Below are 6000 nucleotides of genomic sequence, written 5' to 3'. Positions count from 1 at the left end.
AGAGAGAGAAAGGTACCTTCAGTTCCTATACAGGTTTACACGGACTCATCAGTGTCTGCTGTAACTTCATTAAGTTTACACCTATTAAGTAGAGACCTGGACTGTGGGTGGTGAGCTATGGTTCAGCCGGAGGCCACCAGGGAACTGAAGCAGAGGTTTATGCATCACAGGTCCTGGAGGAGGAGGGTGGCCTTGAGGGGTCACTTTGGGAGGTCAAGACAGGTGCAGGCGGAGGGAGCGGAGAACTGAATTGGTCAAACCAAAAAGAACAAGGTTTGGGTGAGCTCCCTGGGGGTCTTACCTAAGGGGCACACACAGAGAAGGCCTGGGGGGAACGGGGGAATGCTGCTCAAAAGGGCGGCTGGGGGTCATTTCAGGAACTTCCATGCCGGTGACTCTTGGGCAGTTCCCCAGAGCATGGATTCGCACGAGGGGCTCGGGTCAGTCCAAGCCCCCCGGCTGCTAGCCACACAGCGTGGACGCTGAGGCCGCGACATCACGGGGTACCTTAGCACGCTCTGCACACCATGTGTGTGTGAAACGTGGCACGGGTCTCGGGAAGGATACCTGGTAGCCTCTGAGGTGGGAAATACGGGCTGAGGGTGAGTATGGGAAGGAGAAATAGAGCCGTTTCCCCCCTTTGTATTGTCTTAATTGCAATTATATTTTCAAAAATTAATAATATCTTATGGAACATATGTTGCCCTTCCCTCAGGGATATCCTTTCATACTTTATGTTACTGAATCTTTTTTATGAATAAATCATGCCATTTATTTATTTTGGATGCTTATTCCTCACCGCTCTGTTGGCCCCGTCGGTGAATTACAAGACCCGAGTCTTAAGGTTCACGCTGTAGTGCTGGTCTGAACATGGAAGGAGCCCGAGAAAGTCACCCATTTTACGGGGGCTGGGGTGCAGGGAGGGCAGAGGTAAAGGAGCAAAGGTTAATGAAATCAGTAAAGAAATTACCTTAATTAGTCTGTAAATGGAGAGGTGATCTCATCATTGAGATGTGGGTAGATTAGAAGCAAAAATGAGTATTATCCCCTCATCTTCCAAGAGGAGAGTCAAATGCTATTTAGAAATCAAGCAAACATCTTGCGGTCAAGAGAAATGAGAGAAACAGTGATGCAAGTTGTGTGAAGGATTTCAGGGGCTGTAGGAGGTTCAGGGTTCAATTTGGGAGCCCATGACCTGGGGCGGCTGTTTTAGGGCAGGTGTGGATGCCATTATTTAAGGTCCTTGATGAATGGGATTGGATGCAGACATCTGCATGCATGTAACTCACTTCACTGTATGTGTTAGATTATTTCTTATTTTTTTCTTATAAGAGTTGGAACTTTATGTATCACAGGATGGACTTTGCATTTCTGTATATGTAGGGACATATAGCTTACTAAAGTACTGAACAAGTGAACCCAAGTTTCCTTTTGAGATTTTTGTAAATAAAGTAGAGAAATTAGAAACTGAATTAGCATGGAGGTGACTAGAGAAAGATATAGATGTAGATGTAATTACGGTTACAGACGTAGAGGCAGATGTATTAAAAAGACTGAGTATATCAACAGATAGGAGACTGAGTATCCAGTGAGGGATCATAATTTGATGAACTGAAGAAGGATCTTCCAAGATCTTTGAATAGTAAAAGCAGATGAAGTTCAGGATACTGTTTGAACTTAAAGGATTTAAGTACTTAGGTCCCTGAGATAAAGTAGAAGACAGAGGAGATGAAATTCATTAAAGAAATACTTAAAGCTCTAGAAAGAAGGAATCTCTAGAAGCTATTTTCATGGCGATAAGCAATTAAATAATTATACATGGTTTTAAAAATGTGCTTTGGGGGCTTCCCTGGTGGCGCAGTGGTTGAGAGTCCGCCTGCTGGTGCAGGGGACGCGGGTTTGTGCCCCGGTCCGGGAGGATCCCACATGCCGCAGAGCGGCTGGGCCCGTGAGCCATGGCTGCTGAGCCTGCGCGTCCGGAGCCTGTGCTCCGCAATGGGAGAGGCCACAACAGTGAGAGGCCTGAGTACCGCAAAAAAAAAAAAAAAAAAAAGAAAAGATATAATTTTAAAAATGTGCTTTGGAAATTCATGTAGGTACAAAACCACTTTTTTAAAGCATTAAATAGAGTATGAGCCACAGGTGTTTTCCCCTGGTTGTCTAAAATGAATGTGTGATCAGTTTTTGTAGTTTGAGAGTAGATTTTCTGAAAGCATGGCGACAGAGTCAGTTTATATAGTATTATATAAAGAGTGTGGCCAGGATAAGGATACATGGGTCCTAGATTTACCCTTAAAACTATCTTTGGGAACTCAGTTAAATTCTGTAAATCTCACTATTTTTTTCCATTAACATGAGAGGTTTGCTAGATTGTCTGTGTGGCCACTTCCTAAAAACCGTATCAAATTGTTGAGCTGACTTTTGCAAGCTTCTTCTAGTACCAGGGTCTGTAATTTTATGATATTTCTCTGTACTAGCAGGAGACAAAATAAATTATTTGTTTACATCTATTTCCTACTGTCTGAGGATCTGATATGTGAAGCAGTCATAAAAGAGTGTTTGCTCCTAAATTATTCCTAGGGATTTTTTGCACTATTCGCTTGGGAGTTGCCTCTACATAATTGTTTGACTGCCAAAGCGGGTCTGATGATGAGGGCTACAGGAGGGTATTTCTGCAGGCAGTGAGTCCTTTCTGCATGAAGTATGATTCATGACTCCACATGGTTTCTCTCAGTTTTATATACAGCAACATACATACAATGTAGCTATTTTAGAGTTAATCAATAATAGGTAAGTCAAGAATCATTCTACACATTGCAGAACGAAGTAATGACTCTAGTTTCCTGAGAGATTTCAGGCCACAAAGGCAGAGGGCAGTTGTAAAAGGAGACATTTAGCAGACAAATTTCATTCAGACTTCGATTAGCTGAAGGTGTGCACCCAAAACATACACACACAGACATATGTGCACACACAAACCCATGTGGGTGTTTCAGGGTCACAGAAATAAATGTCATGAGGATGAAATTTTGACAACCTTATTGGAATATGAAAATATTTATGGAGTTGACATATGGTACTTTTAGCTATGAAAATTAGTGCATTTTAAAAAATGATTTCTAAGATGATTGCTAAGCTCTCACTTTTTAGGAAACTCTGCAGGTCATCTATAGGGTAGTCCTAGGGTTCTTGGTTTTTCTATACATGAGCCAAATAATGGAAACACATGTTAATTTACTCTTCCGACCCCCAGGAATAAACATGTGTGCATTTTTAAATGAACTATTGGTCACTTCTGATTTCATGGCTAAGTCCTGGAGAGCTTTTGTTTTTCTTTTTTAACCAGAGAGCTGAGTTTATCACACTCATAGTCCCTAATAAGGTAAAATTATTGGTCATTGCATACTTCTCCCTTTGTTTATTCCCTTTCATCTTCATACAGCTTCCATGACTCCCTCCAGAATGATAACCATCTTAATATGTTTGATAAAGTACCTTTTATTTGAATATGATCTTGCAAAGTCTGGGTTTCTTAATGCTGTGTTTATTTTCATAAATTTTGTTGATGGTTATTACACACTCGGAAGCGCACACATTGTAAGTGTACAGCTGCGTGAACTTTCACCACATGAACATGTCTGATTACTCTGTACAAGGTAAAGGCATAGAACATTAACAGGATCTGTAGAAGATGCCCTGTATCCCTTCCAGTCACTACCCCCTTCCAGAGCAATCCTGACCATGAAAGACTAATAATGTCTCTTGTTCAGGGGCTTTATATAAATGGAATCACACACTAGGTACTCTGTTGGCTTTGACTTCTTATGCTCTACGCTGTTCATAGCAGACTTATTTCTGTTGCTTTGTGAACTTCAGTCACTCTCATGACTCCAGGGTAGCCTCCCTCAAACATTTTACATGGGAGGAGCTCTTGATTCTTGTTCAGGTCTCAGGGAACCCCTAAGTAAAAATTATAATATCTATTTGTCAAGGCAAGCTAACATGCTCCCTGAATTCTCCACCACAATCTATAATTAAAATATCAATGATCTTTTGAGAGGTAAAAGATAATTTTCTGTAGCTTTGCTTATTTTGGGCCAGTTTATTCCTCCCTACAAAGGCTATTAATTCTAATCAAATCAATATTGTAGGTACAGGAAATTTATGTTTTTAAAAAGTTTCTCTTTTCTTTTTCTTAACTTACTGAAATGTCCTAAAATCCTCATTACAAATTTCTATTGTACAATATGCTGATGAGTTGAGGTATGGCATGTGAAATATTGTCTGTGAAAGAGTGTTTTTTCCTAATTAAACAGAAATGACTTTTAACTAAAAGTTACTAACTAAAGCAAAAACAACAACAACAATGAAACCCCGTTGAAGCATAGTTTATCTTTGTTGAAATTAGTCTCTTTCTTCTCTTTTCATAAAATTTTAAAACATCATGCAGACATTTTCTGATAAATAATTGCTGTAATCCAAATAGGATTCAATTTTCTAAAGGTAGGATTAATTTAGTGAATGTAAATTGGTCTTAGTTAAGATCATTTATAACATGAATATTTATGGCAATGTTGACAATTAAATATGCTAATACAATTATCCTTTAAATAAAATATGAATAACATGTGGCTTAAATAATTTTATACAACACTGATATAAAAACGTTTCTTCCCGAGTGACTTGATCAAGTCCAAATACAGGGCTAGAAGTTACAAGTTCATTTTACATGTGTGAGTTTCTTGATCTTTTGCAGCTTTATATACCTGAAATGTCTTTTTTCTGCTCTAAAAATGAGTGACTTTACCTCCGTAATGTTTTTATGCTGCACAAATGCCTAACTTTGCTTAACTAAGGAAATAAAGCACAGGGGTATCTCATATTAACTAAACTGAGACAATTTCAGTGTTTGTTCTTGATTCTTTTTTTAAATAATGAAACTTGCTTCACGCTTTGATGAAGTTGAAAATTGTATCAAAATTCATGTTACTTTCTTGTAAATGGCAGAACACATCTTTTATAGCATCTGGAACCTGTCTGAGGCAATCAGGTGGTCTCACTTTCATTGCATTATCAGGCTACCTTCTGTAAGATTCTTTCTCTTCTCTACATGTCAGAAGCTGAGCAGAATATTCAGAGAAAGGGCCCTAAGCCATTCACATGCAGGTGTTAAAAGTACAGGAAATATGCTGCTCTGCCATGTTCTACATTTCTTCCGGATGGTTTTAATAAATCGTGAGACTTTCTCATATACTTAATCACTTCCAAACCAAAGCACCAGGGGAAACATTTAAGTATTTTTATTTTGCAACATTTTCCTGAAGATTCAGTTTTCTTTTAAATCCAAGATTTTTGTCACTTAAAATCAAAACATTTTCTTCATCCGCTGCAGAGATGTGTTCAGCTAATTAAAAAATATCTGTTAAGGAATTTCTGCAAACATCCTTCATTTTCAAAGCACTAAGTAAAATCTGGCCTACTGTTTTTTTAAGTACTGCAATTCACCTTTCAGATCAATTTATCAAGAACTCTTCCTCTGTAAAGCTATCATATTGCTATATATAGTAGATGTTTGTGTACTTAGTCTTAGTTTCCAGAAGTTTTTTAAATACTCTTGATTAAACAAGTCTTTGTTACCTAAAATTAACCATTTTGAATTATCATCCAATCGATTTATAACTTGTTTCCTGAATCCAGAAACTTTTCAGTGACTGTGAATTGAAAACAAACAAACAAACGATAAATTTATTTTGTCTTAGGTTCCAATTTCCATCTAAAATCATCAGTACATTGTCAAGTAGCAATCATTTGTGCTTGTCTTTTCAATTTTGTTGTTCCCACTGTTATATTTATAGGTTTTAAGCTGGAGATGACACCCAGTGGTTAGGATAGCAAAAAGCTAATTTGCACTATAGTAGCTTTCACTCTAATGCCCAATTCGTTTGTTACCTTTGTTGCATGACTGTAATAAATGACTCACAGAATGCTGATTCCTCATCT

The sequence above is a fragment of the Aethalodelphis obliquidens genome, unplaced genomic scaffold, assembly GCF_003676395.1.
Source record: "Aethalodelphis obliquidens isolate GAN/ISIS:26980383/991018 unplaced genomic scaffold, ASM367639v1 scaffold61, whole genome shotgun sequence".
Taxonomy (NCBI): domain Eukaryota; kingdom Metazoa; phylum Chordata; class Mammalia; order Artiodactyla; family Delphinidae; genus Aethalodelphis; species Aethalodelphis obliquidens.
This window is presented reverse-complemented; position numbering follows the sequence as displayed.